The sequence below is a fragment of the Symphalangus syndactylus genome, chromosome 20 (assembly GCF_028878055.3).
Source record: "Symphalangus syndactylus isolate Jambi chromosome 20, NHGRI_mSymSyn1-v2.1_pri, whole genome shotgun sequence".
Taxonomy (NCBI): Eukaryota; Metazoa; Chordata; class Mammalia; order Primates; family Hylobatidae; genus Symphalangus; species Symphalangus syndactylus.
Genome location: NC_072442.2, coordinates 64763831 through 64782648, shown reverse-complemented (window position 1 = coordinate 64782648; position 18818 = coordinate 64763831). Strand labels below are relative to the sequence as shown.

Genomic DNA, 18818 nt, shown 5'->3' with positions numbered 1-18818 from the left:
TTGAGATGGAGTCTCCAGCCTCTGTCACCCAGGCTGGAGTGCAGTGGCGCGATTTCGGCTCACTGCAACCTCCACCTCCGGGGTTCAAGCGATTCTCCTACCTCAGCCTCCCGAGTAGCTGGGACTACAGGCCTGAGCCACCATGCCCAGCTAATTTTTGTATTTTTAGTAGAGACGGGGATTCACCATGTTGGCCAGGCTGGTCTCGAACTCCTGACCTCAGGTGATGCGCTCACCTCGGCCTCCCAAAGTGCTGGGATGACAGGCATGAGCCACCGTGCCCAGCCTACCCCCAGCCAATTTTAGTCCCACTTGACAATGCGTGCTTTACATCTCATTTAAGTCCTCTGAGGTAGTTACCACTGTCCCTGTTCAGCACCACAAGGTCACATAAGTAATAAATAGGTCAAGCCTGTCTCCAGTGCACACAGCCCTTACCACTATTTGTGTACCCTCTCCAAAAGCAGGAGACCCAGAGAGTTCCGGGTCGTAGAACAGAGGACAGGACCAACTCATACCTGGCAGAGGGGAGCTGCCACACTAGACCCCTAGCCCCAGGTTGCTCCTGGGAAGGGACTGAATGGGTGAGGAGCCTTCTTGAAACCTGTGACATCTGAATGAGGCCTGGACAATAGTTAGAACTTACATAGGAAGGGCACGCCAGACAGAGCCCATTGTCAGGAGATACTTCATTTCTATCTTGTAGCTTTCACAAGCCACTAGTTGTATGTAATTATCAATCTGTTTTGTTTTTTGTTTTTTTTTTAATTTGAGATGGAGTTTCACTCTTATCACCCAGGCTGGAGTGCAATGGTGCAATCTCGGCTCACTGCAACCTCCACCTCCCGGGTTCAAGCGATTCTCCTGCCTCAGCCTCCTGAGTAGCTGGGACTACAGGCACATGCCACCACGCCTGGCTAATTTTTGTATTTTTAGTAGAGAAGGGGTTTCACCATGTTGGCCAGGCTGGTCTCGAACTCCTGACCTCAAGTGATCCAACTGCCTCAACCTCCCAAAGTGCTGGAATTATATGCACGAGCCACTGCACTCAGCCTAATCTGATGTTTTTTAACATTTTAATTGACTTACCTCTCAATGTCGTTTTGTCTCTGCTGGCATCGTTCCTCCAGGTGTCTCAGCCTTTGAGGCTTGGGAATGTTTGCTGACCAAGCCTGTGAGTTTGAGAAGCTGGTTAGGCCTGATTCTGCATCTGATTTCTGGAGAAAAACCAGACGCTGTCCTGGGCAACAAACTGAATCCTGAACTTGAGGCCACAGGGCAGGTGTGAGGAGCAGAGAGCAGCAAGAGTGAGAGGGAGGCCTGTGGTCATTCCATACACGCAGGAGGGCAATTCCTCCAAGGTCAGGGCACAGAGAACAGGGATCCAGCGCCAAGGGCAAGGCCCCCAGAGGAGGCCAGAGAGTGGGTACAGGGTCATTCCCGGCTGGTGGGAAGGGTCTCAGATGGGGCAGACCTGCAGCAGGCAAAGAGAGAACCCTGGAGGAGACAGGGGCCAACAGAGGTCAGACAGCTGGAGCAGCCAGGGAGACTTCTAGAGGAGTGTGTAAGGCAGATGTCAGGAGATGCTGGAGGCCTTGGGGAAGCTGAAATCAGAGTGGCAACAGGGATGTCTCCACACAGACCTTACCCAGAGCTTGCAGGAGGCCCGGGAGACTGTGTACTGAGGCAGCACAGAGACCAAGCTACAGAAATCCATGCGGCCTGCCTGCTCTGGACCCGCTGTTCACCTGCTGTGTGTTGGGGTTACAGGAATGCAGCTGCCCATCTTCCACACTAAACCAAGGAGTTGCTCTGGGGCTCGTCCCTCCCCAAGTCCTCCTTGTGAATGACCCCAGCCAGTCCTGGAGTGGTGACACTTGTCAAATAAAGTCTTGACAGGCGTGGTGGCTCACACCTGTAACCCCAGCGCTTTGGGAGGCTGAGGCGGGCAGATTACTTGAGATCAGAAGTTTGAGACCAGCCTGGCCAACAGGGTGAAACCCCATCTCTACTAAAAATACAAAAGTTAGCTGGGCATGGTGGCAGGCACCTGTAATCCCAGCTACTCAGGAGGCTGAGGCACGGGAATTGCTTGAACCCAGGGGGTGAAGGTTTCAGTGAACTGAGTTCTCACCACTGCACTCCAGCCTGGGCAACAGAGCAAGAATCTGTCTCAAAAACAAACAAAAATTTAAATATGTATATTTAAAAAAATTTTTTTTTAAGTCTTAAGGGTCAGTTGGTGTCATCAGCCCTTAGACTCTTATCCCAGGACAGGAAAGGAAATTAATTTCATTGAGGTTTGTAGGTTCACAGTGTCAAATATCTGACCACAGTTTTAACAACTTTTGGAGAAAAAGAATCTCAAGCCAGTAAAATTGCATTCTTTCCTTCTGCTAAGTTTTTGCAAAAAGCAATTGAAGAGGGAAAAATTCTGGTCTTTGTTCACTTCCTCAGGGGAGCACTTTACACAACCCATTTGTCTGCTCCGAGCCCGTTTCCCCCATATATCAAAGAAAGATAAGTCCTCTCTAGGGTGTCCCTCTGAGGCTGTGATGCAAAGCCCTGAGGTCAGAGCTGTCAAGTGGGAGTCCTTTATGAGCCATCCATGCTCCAGAGGGCAGATTGTCTACAGGGAGCTGAACTGATTCAACATTCACCTGAACTTCTCTCTTGCTGGTTTTCTTCCTAGTTCTGAGAAATCAAGAAACATGATAAGGAATTGGCTGACTATTTTTATCCTTTTTCCCCTGAAGCTCGTAGAGAAATGTGGTAAGTTTAGAAATGACACGTCAACTTTGCTAAAGAGGGAAATGGTGGCTAGAGGAAGGAGTAATCTGATCTGTTTGTTGCCACGGGTTTAGAATCATTCAGACCACATGTCTCTGTCTGCCCCTCGGCCATATGGCCACTGGGGTGGTGGAGTAGACCCAGGTCTGGGATCCAGGTGTTCGGCAAAGAGCCAGATAGTTCCACATATAATTGGCCTTCTGCCCTGGTATCTCTGTACCCTTCCTGTATCAAAGTGAACAGTTGGTTCTTAAAGTCAGACTATGCAGCTGATTCTCAAAGTCAAACGGTAGAGCCCCAACAACCTGGGATAATATCTTAAAAGACTGGCTCAGGCTGGAGCAGTGGCTCACGCCTATAACCCCAGAGCTTTGGGAGGCCGAGGCGGGAAGATCTGTTGAGGCCAGGAGTTTGAGACCAACCTGGGCAACGTAGTGAAACCCCATCTCTACTAAAAAATAATTTTTAAAAATTAGCTGTGTGCGGCGGCTCATGCCTGTAGTCCTAGCTACTTGGGAGGCTGAGGCAGGAAGATCACCTGAGCCCAGGAGGTGAAGGCTACAGTGAGTTATGATCACACCACTGCACTCCGGCCTGGGCAACAGAGTGAGACCCAGACTTTAAAAGAAAAAAAAAAGAAAAATGGCTTATGCCCCTGCCCTGTGGACCTTGCAGAGAGAGTCTTGGGTCCTGGGAAACACCAGGAAGCAGGAGAGGTGGCCAGCCTGTTGTACCTGCTTCTGCCAGGCACAGATCACCTGAGGAGTCTGCCCAGCATCCCCTTGTAAGATGAGAAAACCTGTCCCTTAGAGAGGGGCTGAGGAACAGGGTGCAACAGCCCAGCAGGGCTAGGGGTCACTTGGAACACAGGCTGGGATGGAGTTACACGTCCTTGTAGGAGGACTGACCTTCAGTGCAGGCCTCTCTGAGGCCCGTGCCCTTCTAGCAATTCTCCCACTGCCCAAAACATCTCTGGAATTCCTTCCATAAAGAGCCATGTTTAGCACTTCAAAGGTGCCGGGCCCATTAATTTGATCCTCAGCTTGCCTGTTGGGTCAAATACAAAAATCAGATACATTTTTTTTTTTTTTGAGACAGAGTCTCACTCTGTCGCTGGGGCTGGTGTGCAGTAGCACGATCTCAGTCCACTGCAACCTCCACCTCCCGGGTTCAAGCAATTCTCCTGCCTCAGCCTCCCGAGTAGCTGGGATTACAGGCACCCGCAACTATGCCTAGGTAGTTTTTTGTATTTTTAGTAGAGATGGGGTTTCACCATGTTGGCTAGGCTGGTTTCGAGCTCCTGACCTCGTGGTTCGCCTGCCTCCCAAAGTGCTGGGATTATAGGCGTGAGCCACCGTGCCTGGCCCAGGTACATCTTAAATTCCCATTTCAAGTGAACCTTGACAAACAATACAAATCCTGCAGAGGTTTCCCCAGAGCCTAGCACCATTGCCTCTTGCATCTGTGAGGAAACACTGGTCACGTGATCATCTCTTCCAGGTTTATTAAACAATCAGTAATGTTTGTAGTCACAGCTTGTAGATAAGCAATTTCCGGGAAAGGTAGGTCTTTCAGACCCTGGAATCTGGTGTTTCTTAATACAGATGTCAGAACCCTGTCCCCACCCTGTAGGATCAGACTTTGTGAGACTGAGGCTGGAGCATTTGCATGTGCCCGGGAGTGTGCGCGGGCACGTTTGCCTGGGCGTGTGTGTGTGTGCGCGTGTGTGCGCCCGGGTGTGTGTGCGCATGTGTGCCTGGGCGTGTGTGTGTGTGTGTGCCCAGTCGCTCATACATACTCTTTAAAGCCCCATTAGTAATGCTGATACATTCCCCTAAGAGAAAAACAGAAAATCCAGCTACCACCACTCCAGTTACCCAGAGGGGAAGCAGACCCAGAGAGGGTAGAAGGCTTCCCCAAAGTCACACAGCTAGAAAGTAACAAAGCTGGGACCTGCATAGGATCCCCGCTGCATGAGATCACTTTGCCTCCTTTCCTGAATGCCATTAGAAAAGAAGAATGGGCCAGGTGCTGTAGTTCACGCCTGTAATCCCAGCACTTTGGGAGGCCAAGGTGGGGTGGATCTCTTGAGGTCAGGAGTTCGAGACCAGCCTGGCCAACGTGGTGAAACCCCGTCTCTACTAAAAATACAAAATTAGCTGGGCATGGTGGCGGGCGTCTGTAAGCCCAGCTACTTAGGAGGCTGAGGTAGGAGAATCACTTGAACCCGGGAGGCAGGAGGTTGCAGTGAGCTGAGATCACGCCACTGCACTCCAGCCTGGGCAACAGAGCAATTCCCCATCTCAAAAAGAAAAAAGGAAAGAAGAATGGAAGCTACCATAAAATCAAGTCACTGGAATTGAATCTCCAACCTCATTTTGCCCTTGCTGTTTCTTTCTTCTCTTTGCTTTGGGTAGTAATTATGAAGGACCACAGATGAGATGACTGGCCTTCAGACTTGTCTGTCTCTGACTTCTCTGGGTGGAATCTTGAGGCAGTGCAGCCTCGTGGCAAGAACCTAGGCTTTGGACTAGACAGGCCTAAGTCTGAATCCCGCCCTCACCATTTTCAAGCTGTGTAGGCAAGAAACCTTTCCTCTTAGAATGCCCAGTTTCCTGAAATGTAAAATAGGAATAATAATGCCTACCTCAGCCGGGGACGGTGGCTCACGCCTGTAATCCCAGCACTTTGGGAGGCCGAGGAGGGTGGATCACAAGGTCAGGAGATCAAGACCATCCTGGCTAACATGGTGAAACCCCGTCTCTACCAAAAATACAAAAATTAGCCAGGCGTGGTGATGCGTGCCTGTAATCCCAGCTACTCGGGAGGCTGAGGCAGGAGAATTGCTTGAACCCAGGAGGCAGAGGTTGCAGTGAGTCGAGATCGCGCCACTGCACTCCAGCCTGGGCGACAGAGCGAGACTCCGTCTCAAAAACAAAAAAAAATGCCTGCCTCTCACTTTTGCAATAATTAGAAAATGGGAGCTAGGAGTATAGCAGAGTAGCTGGTATTGGGTAAGTGCAGAGTGGGAGAGAGGCCTATAAGAATTAATTCTAAAAACCTGTCCAAGCATGGTGGCTCATACCTGTAATCCCAACACTTTGGGAGGCCAAAGAGGGAGGATCACTTGGGCACAGGAGTTTGACACCAGCGTGAGCGACATAGTGAGACCCATCTCTACAAAAAAAAAAAAAAATTTTTTTTGAAACGGATTCTCGCTCAGTTGCACAGGCTGGAGTGCAATGTGGCGTGATCTCAGGCAACCTCCGCCTCCCGGGTTCAAGCAATTCTAGTGCCTCAGCCTCCCAAGTAGCTGGGATTACAGGTATGCGTCACCACACCTGGGTAATTTTTGTATTTTCAGTAGAGACAGAGTTTCACCATGTTGGCCAGGTTGGTCTCAAACTCCTGACCTCAAGTGATCTGCCCGCCTCGGCCTCCCAAAGTGCTGGGATTATAGGCGTGAGCAACCACACCTGGCCAAAAACATTTTTTTTAATTAGCTGGGCGTGGTGGCGCATGCCTGTGGTCCTAGCTACTGAGGTGAGAGGCGGCAGTGGTGGGAGGATGGCTTGAGCCTGGCCGGGTCAAAGCTGCAGTGAGCCATGATCACTCTTTTTAAGAGGCACTCAGGATGGTGTCATGACTCATTTTGTAAATCTGATACAATGTAAAGATTTTAGACTTATGGGGCCAGCTTCCTAACTGCCTCCCACCTTGGGCTAAAAATATCCTGCAGTTATCATGTGATGATAATAATAGTAACAATTATTTTGCATCTGGGCTTTGTGGAAGACACTTCACAAGCATTGCTACATTTTATCTTCACAATGACTCATTGAGATAGGTCTCGCCATTCTCCCCATTGTACAGATAAGGAAATGGAGGCTTGCAGAGGGTAAGTACCTTACCCATGGTCACACAGCTAGGAAGTGTCAGAGCCAGGATGGAACTGTGTGACTTTGGAGCCCAATATCTCAGTTGCTGAGCACCTCAGTTTTCTGTGGTGCTAAAGAAGGAGGAAATAAAAATTCTCTGCAATGGTTCTTGGAGTGTTCACAAACTCCTATTTATTTATTTTATTTTATTTTGTTGAGACGGAGTCTCACTCTGTCACCCAGGCTGGAGAGCAGTGGCTCAATCTCAGCTCACAGCAGTCTCCGCTTCCCAGGCTCAAGTGATTCTCTTGCCTCAGCCTCCCGAGTAGCTGGGACTACAGGCGCCCGCCACCATGCCCAGCTAATTTTTTGTATTTTTAGTAGAGACAGGGTTTCACTGTGTTAGCCAGGATGGTCTCGATCTCCTGACCTCGTGATCTGCCCGCCTCGGCCTCCCAAAGTGCTGGGATTACAGGCGTGAGCCACTGCGCCCGGCCTAATTTTTTGTCTTTTTGGTAGAGACAGGGTTTCGCCATATTGGCCAACCCTGGTCTCCAACTCCAGACCTCAGGTGATCCACCCACCTCGGCCTCCCAAAGTGCTAGGATTACAGGTGTGAGCCACTGTGCCCGGCCCTCAGCCTCCTATTTTATAATGCAAAGATTGTAGGAGCTCTGTGGCCATGTAGATTTCCCACTCACCTTGACCTGCACTACCTCCGGCAGAGCCCTAGGGATCCAGAGTCTGGCTGGCCGCCCGGCATCACTTTGAGCATCCTGTCCTGAGCAGTGGCTGGTTCTGGGACTTGCTTATCTGGCGTGGTCCTCAGCTCTAGGCAGAATTGAACTGGTGGTACAGGAAGTCCCAGCTATGCAAGCCCAGAAGAAAGCCTCGGAATGACCTCAGAACAGTGAGCCTGAAAAAGAAGGGCAGAGTCACCACAGTGGCCTCCAGGCCCTGAGGCTCCCCATAAGGAAGGGACTGCCTTTTGCCGCTCTGAGCACCTTGGCCTCTCTGCAAGGGCCAGGGGACATCCTGTTCGGAGGAGCCCAGCCAGCCAGCAGGGGACTGGAGACTGTGGACTGTGGGGACCTACGGACTTGGGACAGAGCTTCCATCTGCATTCACATGTGCTGAGTATGGAGAAGGCAGCTCTCAGGGTCTGAGAGGCTCCGGGTAGCAGAGCCTGGCCTGGCAGGGCAAGCTTCAGGCTGTGATCTCCTTAGAGGAGATGAGGTTACAGAAGAAGAGAAACTACCAGGTAGGAGTATTGAGGCGGAGAATCAGAGGTCAAATTGGGTAACTTTAAGTTTCCTTCCGGGCCAGGTGTGGTGGCTCACGCCTGTAATCCCAGCGCTTTGGGAGGCCGAGGCAGGTGGATCACCTGAGGTCAGGAGTTCAAGACCAGCCTGGCCAACATGGTGAACCCTCGTGTCTACTAAAAATACAAAAATTAGCCAGACGTGGTGCCGCATGCCTGTAATTCCAGCTACTTGGAAGGCTGAGGCAGGAGAATCACCTGAACCCGGGAGGTGGAGGTTGCAGTGAGCAAAGATCATGCCACTGTACTCTAGCCTGGGTGACAGAGCGAGACTCTGTCTCAAAAAAAAAAAAAAAAAAAAAAAGTTTCCTTCCAACCCAAGCATCTAAAATATCAGATCTCAATTCATCTGCCTTTGAGGGCTCTGAGTGTCAGGGTCTGGGTGGGGGAACCGGGGCTGCTGGCAGCCTTTGAGGGGTCTGAGTGACGGGGTCTGGGTGGGGGAACTGGGCCTTGGGGTCTGAGTGACGGGGTCTGGGCTGGGGGAACAAGGCCTGCCGGCAGCCTCTGCCATTGCGAGGACCCTCCTCATCACAGTCATGCACCTGCTTCCCCGCCCAGCCTAGAGTCCTGATCATGACCCCCAGGCTGTGTGTAACCCTGAAGGCAGTCAGGCAGGGGAGGTGAGATGGCAGGTGTGGCATGGGCCTTCCAGCACCCCTGGGAGCAAAGGCTGGGACGGGGCTGCCCAGAGAATACGGGAAGCACACAAAGAGAGGCTTACTTAGCCTGATGCCCTGGGCTAGTTGGCATTCTTTTTTTTTTTTTTTTTTTTTTTTTTGAGGTGGAGTCTTGCTCTGTCGCCCAGGCTGGAGTGCAGTGGTGCTATCTCAGCTCACTGCAACCTCCGTCTTCCAGGTTCAAGCAATTCTCTACCTCAGCCTCCCAAGTAGCTGGGACTACAGGTGCGTGCCACCAAACCCGGCTAATTTTTTGTATTTTTAGTAGAGACAGGGTTTCACCATGTTGGCCAGGATGGTCTTGATCTCCTGACCTTGTGATCCACCCGCCTCGGCCTCTCAAAGTGCTGGGATTACAGGCGTGAGCCACCACCTATGCCCAGTGTTCTTTCTTTTTTTTAAGAAAATATTTTGTAGAGACAGAGTCTCTCTGTGTTGCCCAGGCTGGTCTCCAGCTCCTGGGCTCAAGCGATCCTCCCGCCTTGGGCTCCCAAAGCGCCAGGTTTACAAGCATGAGCCACCACGCCCAGCCCCAAGATGGTTTTCTAAGACCCTAAGACCCAGACCTGCTTCCTCCCTCATCCGGGGGGCCTGTTTGTCAACTTGATTCTGAGTTAACAGCTTAATGCCAAGAAGAACTCTCTGAGAGTGAAACAACTATTCACCCTTCTTCCTCCGGTCCCCCGCAGTCAGCCCCAGGAAGGGGACCAGTGCCGGGGTGAGCTGGGTTAGGAAGGGACCCCAAAGGGCTCTTTAGAAACTCATTAGCTGGGCCCATGTGTCTCTCTGAGAGTGCAGAAAAGGGGCTGGCCCAGTTCTTCAGGGCATTTTGACTTCATGAACAGAGGAGACCCCTGTGCTTTCCATCTGAAGAGGTGGTTCATGGCTGCCTTTTACGCTCCCAGATCACGCTTGAATTCCCCTGTAATGATTTTTGGGCTCCATGGTTCTCTAACGGTCTCTGGGTAACTCAGCCGCAGACTCTCAGAGCCTGTCACCCGCTGGGGGAGGAGGACGCTCCGGTGTTTCCTGCTCAGGCCTGTTTTCTTCCATCTCTGTCTCTGGCAGCAGGTGGGGAAGGAATCTAACCAGGGCCTGTGTCTGCAGTCCCATCACAGAATAGGGCCTGTCAGAGACTCAGAGCTCAGGAGTTCAGATGTCAGGGGTTTCGGCCCAGTTTCCTGTCACAGGCCCGAACTCTGACCCAGTGCCTCATGTCATTGATTTGGGTCCTTCCAGAGTCAAGCGTCAGCCTCACTGTTCCTCCCGTTGTAAAGCTGGAGAACGGCAGCTCGACCAACGTCAGCATCGCCCTGCGGTAAGTTCCTGGGCCTGGCGCTGTGCTCAGCTCCGCTCAGGCCCCGCAGCTGGGTCAGGGCTGGCCCCTGGCTCAGTCTGTTCAGATTTCAGATGCGCTACTCTTATCTCTTACCTGTAAGACGAGCCCTAGAAAAAGGGATGGTGCTAGTCCTGGGCTGCAGGATGGGACTGCAGAGGCTGACCCCCACGCTGAGTCCTCACTTCCCTGGGAGCAGAAGGAAGGGGTACTTCTCTCAGAGATGTGGGTCTTTTCCCAGCATGGGAAGAGTCCTGTGTGACCGGTTCTGAGGCCAGATTTCAAAGCGATTCTTTCTAAGACTAAGTATTTGAAGAGAGCCCTGAAGGTCAAGGGGCAGGGGGCTGAGCAGCTGGTCAGTGCTTCTGAGGTTGCTTTCAGAAGCAGGAGTGGCCGCGTCGTGTGAATGCCGCTCATGCTGGGCCTTGTCTGGAGTCTCACTTGCTGCCATCTGCTGGCTTAGGCACAAGCGTCGCGACCTAGTCCAGTCCGTGCCAGGGAGGCTGCCTCTGCCTTCTCTGCTCTTAGCTGCTTTGTCCTTCCCTTGCCTCCCGGCCGTGAGGATTCCCTGATGAAGAAGACCTAGAGCCCTCTCCTTCTCTCTTTATGCCTCTCCCCCTTCCTCGCCTCTCCTGCGAGATCTGGCCTGAAAGCAAAGCTTTGGTTCCGAGGCCCCTAGCAGGCCTGCCATTCCACTCCTAGCTCCTTCTGTCTCTGCACACCCTCCCCCTGCAAATCTTACAAGTCATCTCTTACCACAACTCTCCAGGCCCCTGGAGCGGCCTCCCACTGCCTTTCAGATTAACTCCAGGCCTCTAAACCCAGAGCCAGGGCCCAGGAGACGGCTTCCAGCCAGCACGTCTGCCTTCTCCTGTCAGATGCCTCTCCCAGCTTTCCAAGTCCGCACTGCTCCCTTCTCGTTCCCTGCCTGAGCCCTCTCCTCCTTCAGCCAAATGCTGGCCCTCACACAAGGCCCCACTCAGACCCGACAACCTCTGGGAAGCCTTTCCCACCGGAGCAGGGAGCCATGGCCCTGGGCCTCCAGATGCCTCCTTTGTCATTCACACCCAGTTTGCTTTCTTCTCTATTCTCACCCTACGCTGAAGGGATGGACACCTGGTCTCCTGATAAACACAGGAAAGCCTATGGGAGCAGGGTTTCCACCTGGCTACCTGTCAGGGTGGCGCACGTAGTATTTCCTAAGCCTAACTGCTTGAGAGTTGAAGGCCAGATGTGAAATCCAGAGGGTTGGTTGAGATCTCACTGTGTCCAGCTTCTCAGCAGTAATTAGACTCTTGTCCTCCACAGGCCACCATTAAATGCAACCCTGGTGATCACTTTTGAAATCACATTTCGTTCCAAAAATATTACTATCCTTGAGCTCCCCGATGAAGTAAGTAACCAATCTTAATGGATGGGTAGGGAAATGCTAGGTAACACAACACATTTGAATTAAGAGCTGGTGGAAACAGGTCTCCTAGGCGGCCCCTGTTCCATCAACCTAGAAATCTGTGATTTTGGCTTTGTTGGTCTCTTTTGGGAATGAGTATCATATGCCATTAGATGGAATTAAGAAGGTGATAGTGAGGAACCTGAGGCAAAAATAGTTCTGGGAATGTAAACATTCTTACCGGGAGTGGTGGCTCATGCCTGTAATCCCAGCACTTTGGGAGGCCAAGGTGGGCGGATCACCTGAGGTGGGAAGTTCGAGACCAGCCTGGTCAACATGGTGAAACCCCATCTCTACTAAAGTAAATACAAAAATTAGCCAGGCGTGGTGGCGCACGCCTGTAATCCAAGCCACTTGGGAGGCTGAGGCAGGAGGATCACTTGAATCCAGGAGGCGGATGTTGGGGTGATACTAGATGGCGCCACTGCACTCCAGCCTGGGCGACAGAGCGAGACTCCGTCTCAAAAAAAAAAAAGTTCTTACAATTTTCTAAGGCCTGGCTGCTCAAAGAGCATTCAAGGACCAGCAGAATTGGGCTTCCTTAGGAACACAGCATCTCAGGCCCCATCCGAAACCTACTGATTCAAAGTCAGCATACTAGCAAGATCCCCAAATGGTTTGAGTCCACATTAACGTTTGTGAAGCCTCATTCTGAGACACCATTGGTTGGGTGTCATTTCCAAAAACCAGTGCCCGAGGCTGTGTGATCTAACAGTGATCATTACCCGTAGCTTTATGCATGTATCTATTTGTGTATACCCTGCTTCCACCTTACTGAGGATTTGAGCCAGTTGCTATTCAATTAGATAAAAAGCATCCATAGAGGAGGTGGTAAATAAGGGTTTAAATAACAAGATGAATGCAAGTCACTCAGGGTGCATAACTTGTGGAGAGCTATTGTACAATATGGCGATACAGTTAATAATCACGTATTACTGCGTGCCTAAAAACTGCTAAGAGATTAGATCCTAAATGTTCCCACCACAGCTGGGTGCAGTGGCTTGCACCTATAGTCCTAGCTACTCATGTTCATAACAACAACAACAAAAAGATAAGTATATGAGATGATATTAATTAGCTTGATTTAGTCATTTCACAATGTATGCATATATCAAAGCACCATGTTATATACTGCAAATATATACACTTTTTATTTGTCAATGATACCTTAATAAAGCTGGTGGAAGCAGGAGAAGAATGCAGGGATGAGATCAGTAGCCATGAGGCACATCGAGATGGGCTGCAGATCAGCACTCTGAGCCCCCTAGGAAGCAAACAGGAGTGAAACACGATCAGTCTCAAGCATGTGGGAATCTGTGATCTGAAAAATATAGCATCACTGGCTGCAGAGATGTGTACCTGTAATCCCAGCTACTTGGGAGGCTGAGGCAGGAGAATCACTTGAGCCCAGGAACTCAAGGCTGCAGTGAGCCATGACTGTACCACTGCCCTCCAGCCTGAGTGTTGGGAGCAAGACTCTGTCTCTAAAAAATTAAAAATAAAATGTTTAAAAATAACAGCATTGCTGAGTGAGGATCTCGGAGTGTCCAGCTAAGGGGACCCCGCATGAGAGGGAGCTCTCCCCACTGGTGAGCACCTCGTTAGTGCCATTTCCCACACCTCCCCTCTTGCCCAGGGTGTGAGGCCAGCATGCAGAGCCGGTGGGTTCTAACAGCACAGCCCTCTGATCCACAGATTAAATTCTGACGCTGGGAGGAACAGATGCTGATTGCTTCGTTTAGGGCCCAACATCTAAGTCAAAGTGTCATCTTTTTATTTTTATGTATTCATTTATTTTTTATTTTACTTATTTATTTATTTAGAGCCAGAGCTTCACTCTTTCGCCCAGGTTGGAGTAAAGTGGCGCAATCTCAGCTCACTGCAACCTTCACCTCCCAGGGTCAAGCGATTCTCCTGCCTCAGCCTCCCAAGTAGCTGGGATTATAGGTGCCCACCAGCAGGCCCAGCTAATTTTTGTATTTTTAGTAGAGATGGGGTTTCACCATGTTGACTAGGCTGGTCTCGAACTCCTGACCTGAGGTGATCCACCCGCCACGGCCTCCTACAGTGCTGGGATTACAGGTGTGAACCACTGCGCCCGGCCATTGATTGATTGAAACAGTCTCGCTTTGTAGCCCAAACTGGAGTGCAATGGCGTGATCTCAGCTCACCGCAACCTCCGCCTCCCGAGTTCAATCAATTCTCCTGCCCCAGCCTCCCGAGTAGCTGGGATTACAGGCACACACCACCACACCCGGCTAATTTTTGTATTTTTAGTAGAGATGGGGTTTCACTATGTTTGCCAGGCTGGTCTTGAACTCCTGGCCTCAGGTGATCCGCCCACCTTGGCCTCCCAAAGTGCTGGGATTACAGGCATGAGCCACCACACCTGGCCAAAGTGTCCTCTTTTTTAAAATCAAAAAAGACACCAAACAAGCCTTGGCTGTAGGAGTCCTTGAACCTGAAGCACAAACCATGGTGTCAGTCAGGGTAGCAGTGACCCTCGGGGCCAGGGGAGGCTGGAGGAAGCAAGCGGGAGTTCCGAGGACTTGGGAATGTTTCATTTCTTCATCTGGGAGCTGGATGCATTCAGTCTGTAGACATTTCATCAAGCTATGATGTGTGTGCTTTTCTACCCATATGTCATAGTTCAGTTTTTTTGGAGCCTCAGCCTCCCCCGGGACATCTGGACAGCACGCTCAGTGTTTGCTCAGTGCCTTGCGTTTGTACAGCCCTTTGCACTCGCTTCATCGGCTGGAGTACAAACACGGCCGGTGGCTGAGGACGTGTCTTGGGGTCGCCACCCTCCAACCCGGAGCCTGGGTTGCTTAGAGATGGGAGCAGCTGCAGCCAAAATTGTGAACTTGCCATTTCCACTCCATTACTCTGACCCCTGTCCCCATGGGTGGGACAGGGAGTTCTCAGCAGAAGCCACACAGAAAACGGGGTTTCAAAACGTTGCCAGGCTCCCCGATGAAATGTTTCTCTGTGGCGTTTCCCTTTTGATTCCTTCAAGTCTGACTTTAAACCTGAGGAAGAAGCCGGGCGCGGTGGCTCACGCTTGTAATCCCAGCACTTTGGGAGGCTGAGGCAGGCGGATCACGAGGTCAGGAGATCGAGACCATGGTGAAACCCCGTCTCTACTAAAATTGCAAAAAATTAGCCGGGCGTGGTGGCGGGCGCCTGTAGTCCCAGCTACTCGGAGAGGCTGAGGCAGGAGAATGGCGTGAACCCGGGAGGCGGAGCTTGCAGTGAGCCGAGATTGCGCCACTGCACTCCAGCCTGGGTGACAGAGCGAGACTCCGTCTCAAAAAAAAAAAAAAAAAAACCTGAGGAAGACATGATTTCATGGGAGGTGGGATCTGAGGGAAGTGAAGAGGATAAACATCCCTCTTCAGATCCTGGAGAGGAGGGCAGGGCGGCAGATGCCCCCAGAGAGGGGAAAGGAATTTAGTGCCCTGGCTCAGTAGACCCTGTGTCTGCAGCCAGGAGAGGGTCCCGCGGTGCCCCCCGGCCACCTCTGGAGGGTCCAGGAGAGGGTCCCGCGGTGCCCCCCGGCCAGCTCTGGAGGGTCCAGGAGAGGGTCCCGCGGTGCCCCCCGGCCAGCTCTGGAGGGTCCAGGAGAGGGTCCCGCGGTGCCCCCTGGCCAGCTCTGGAGGGTCTAGGTGCCTGGTGAGCTGGACTTGCCAGTGCCCAGTGCCTGCTCTGCCTCCCCACCTTCCTCTGTTTCTGTCTTGTGCCTTGGGGAAGCTCAGGCAGTCAGCTGCTTGCCTTGGTTTGGGGAGAATTCGCCGTCTGAGGTTCTGCCTCATGAATTTGCTGCAGCGTGTGACCACATTCAGGGGCTGGACAGAAAGGGCAGTGGTATTGGCAGGACTGGGCCCGGCCGGGAAGGCACAGGAGGTGGCCGGGGGAGGGGAGCACGCCCTTCCCCTCCCTTCAGCACTGAAGCAGAAAGGTGACCACAAGGACCTTCTCCCGGGCGGCGTGTGCTTGGAGGTGCCAGTGGTTGTGGGTAGGAAACAGCCCAGCCTGGCCAGGTCTACCTGTGCAGTCTGGTTCTGGGATCCTGGCCTGTGCAGGTTGCACAGAACTCTGGGTGTGTACTCCAGCCACCTGAGGACAAGTCTCCCTCTGGAAGGGACCCGAGGGCCAGAATGCCAGCCCCCACCCACCTCCCAGCTCCCCAGCCTCCTGCATGCCAGGGAGGACTTGGGAGGCCGTGGATGTGGAAAGTCAGGGCCAGGGATGCCACAGTTGCCCCTTGTTTCTGCGTGCCAGCAATGCCATGGCCTGCCCTGGGCCAAAAGGCACATACGTCTGGCATCTTAGAGAAGCTCCCAGACGATAGGTGGCCGGGCAGAGGCGCTCCTCACTTCCCAGACGATGGGTGGCCGGGCAGAGGCGCTCCTCACTTCCCAGACGATGGGTGGCCGGGTAGAGGCGCTCCTCACCTCCCAGACGATGGGTGGCCGGGCAGAGGCACTCCTCACTTCCCAGATGGGGCAGCCGGGCAGAGGCGCTCCTCACTTCCCAGATGGGGCAGCCGGGCAGAGGCGCTCCTCACTTCCCAGACGATGGGCGGCCGGGCAGAGGCGCTCCTCACCTCCCAGGCGATGGGTGGCCGGGCAGAGGCGCTCCTCACCTCCCAGACGATGGGTGGCCGGGCAGAGGCGCTGCTCACCTCCCAGACGATGGGTGGCCGGGCAGAGGCGCTCCTCACTTCCCAGACGGGTCGGCCGGGCAGAGGCGCTCCTCACTTCCCAGACGGTGGGCGGCCGGGCAGAGGCGCTCCTCACTTCTTCCCAGGCGGGGCGCCCGGGCAGAGGCGCTCCTCACTTCTTCCCGGACGGGGCGGCCAGGCAGAGGCGCTCCTCACTTCTTCCCGGACGGGGCGGCCGGGCAGAGGCGCTCCTCACTTCTTCCCGGACGGGGCGGCCGGGCACAGGCGCTCCTCACTTCCTCCCGGACGGGGCGGCCGGGCAGAGGCGCTCCTCACCTCCCAGACAATGGGAGGCCGGGCAGAGGCGCTCCTCACCTCCCAGACGATGGGTGGCCGGGCAGAGGCGCTCCTCACTTCCCAGACGGTGGGTGGCCGGGCAGAGGCGCTCCTCACTTCCCAGACGGTGGGTGGCCGGGCAGAGGCGCTCCTCACTTCCCAGACGGTGGGTGGCCGGGCAGAGGCGCTCCTCACTTCCCAGACGGTGGGTGGCCGGGCAGAGGCGCTCCTCACTTCCCAGACGGTGGGTGGCCGGGCAGAGGCGCTCTTCACTTCCCAGACGGGGCGGCCGGGCAGAGGCACTCCTCACTTCTTCCCGGAAGGGGCGGCCGGGCAGAGGCACTCCTCACTTCCCAGACGGGGCGGCCGGGCAGAGGCGCTCCTCACCTCCCAGACGATGGGAGGCCGGGCAGAGGCGCTCCTCACCTCCCAGATGGGGCGGCCGGGCAGAGGCGCTCCTCACTTCCCAGACGATGGGTGGCCGGGCAGAGGCGCTCCTCACTTCCCAGACGGGGCGGCCGGGCAGAGGCGCTCCTCACTTCCCAGACGGTGGGTGGCCAGGCAGAGGCGCTCCTCACTTCCCAGACGGGGCGGCCGGGCAGAGGCGCTCCTCACTTCTTCCCGGACGGGGCGGCCGGGCAGAGGCGCTCCTCACTTCTTCCCGGACGGGGCGGCCGGGCAGAGGCGCTCCTCACTTCTTCCCGGACGGGGCGGCCGGGCAGAGGCGCTCCTCACCTCCCAGACGATGGGTGGCCGGGCAGAGGCGCTCCTCACTTCCCAGACGATGGGTGGCCGGGCAGAGGCGCTCCTCACTTCCCAGACGGGGCGGCCGGGCAGAGGCGCTCCTCACTTCCCAGACGATGGGAGGCCGGGCAGAGGCGCTCCTCACTTCCCAGACGGGGCGGCCGGGCAGAGGCGCTCCTCACTTCCCAGACGGTGGGTGGCCGGGCAGAGGCGCTCCTCACTTCCCAGACGGTGGGTGGCCGGGCAGAGGCGCTCCTCACTTCCCAGACGGTGGGTGGCCGGGCAGAGGCGCTCCTCACTTCCCAGACGGTGGGTGGCCGGGCAGAGGCGCTCCTCACCTCCCAGACGATGGGTGGCCGGGCAGAGGCGCTCCTCACCTCCCAGACGATGGGAGGCCGGGCAGAGGCGCTCCTCACCTCCCAGACGGGGCGGCCGGGCAGAGGCGCTCCTCACTTCCCAGACGGGGCGGCCGGGCAGAGGCGCTCCTCACTTCCCAGACGGTGGGTGGCCGGGCAGAGGCGCTCCTCACTTCCCAGACGATGGGTGGCCGGGCAGAGGCGCTCCTCACTTCCCAGACGGTGGGTGGCCGGGCAGAGGCGCTCCTCACTTCCCAGACGGTGGGTGGCCGGGCAGAGGCGCTCCTCACTTCCCAGACGGTGGGTGGCCGGGCAGAGGCGCTCCTCACTTCCCAGACGGTGGGTGGCCGGGCAGAGGCGCTCCTCACTTCCCAGACGGGGCGGCCGGGCAGAGGCGCTCCCCACCTCCCAGATGGGGCGGCGGCCGGGCAGGGGCTGCAATCCCAGCACCCTGGTAGGCCAAGGCAGGCGGCCGGGGGGCGGAGGCTGCCGCGAGGCCAGACCACGCCACCGCACTCCAGCCTGGGCAACACCGAGCACTGGGTGAGCGAGACTCCGTCTGTAGTTCCAGTAGCTCGGGAGGCTGAGGCGGGCAGAGCACTCGGCGTGAGGAGCTGGCGACCAGCGTGGCCAAGATGGCGAACGCGTGCCTGCAGCGAAAGGAGAAAAGGCAGGCAGCGGTGGCGCGTGCCGGCAGACCCAGGGAGTCCGCGGTGCGGGCAGCAGCAAACCGAGTAGATTGCAGCGTGGGCCCGAGAGGGAAAAGAAGAAAGAAAGAAAGAAAGGAAGAAAGGAAGGAAGGAAGGAAGGAAGGATATTTCTTTATAGCAGTGTGAAAACGAATGAATACCCCTTCCCCGAGACGCCTTCTCGGAAGGAAGGAAGGAAGGAAGGAAGGAAGGAAGGAAGGAAGGAAGGATATTTCTTTATAGCAGTGTGAAAACGAATGAATACCCCTTCCCCGAGACGCCTTCTCCTTAGGCAACCAGCTGCCCCCATGCTCCTTCTCTGCCCCCTGTTCTTTCTTTTCCCCCATGAGGCCCAAGTGATAAACAGGGCCAGCCCCAGCCCCAGCCCCAGCCTACCGCAGGCCTGTGTGGCTGCTGGAGAGGCCGTGCTCCTTTCCTCTCTCCGAGCCTGCCTGATATGCTTTCTGGATCCTGGAGAAAACTGACCCACTATTCTCATACTGGTGCAACATCTTCCAAGACCTCAAAAAGCTGTACCATTTGAGCCAGTCTTTTTTCTTGTCTCCACTTGCTAG

The 18818-nt window shown here is 54.6% G+C and overlaps 1 protein-coding gene across 1 annotated transcript in view; it reads right to left on the bottom strand.

The window, feature by feature from the left end:
• The window catches only part of LOC129469504 (sedoheptulokinase), a 51247-nt gene extending 43750 nt beyond the window's left edge, over positions 1-7497 (bottom strand). The window contains exons 1-2 of the transcript XR_010118315.1: positions 7370-7497; positions 1090-1172 (exon numbers count right to left, since the gene is read on the bottom strand). The gene's annotated coding sequence lies outside the window, so the exon portion shown is untranslated. The remainder of the gene's footprint in view (positions 1-1089; positions 1173-7369) is intronic.
• Positions 7498-18818: the final 11321 nt, after the last annotated feature.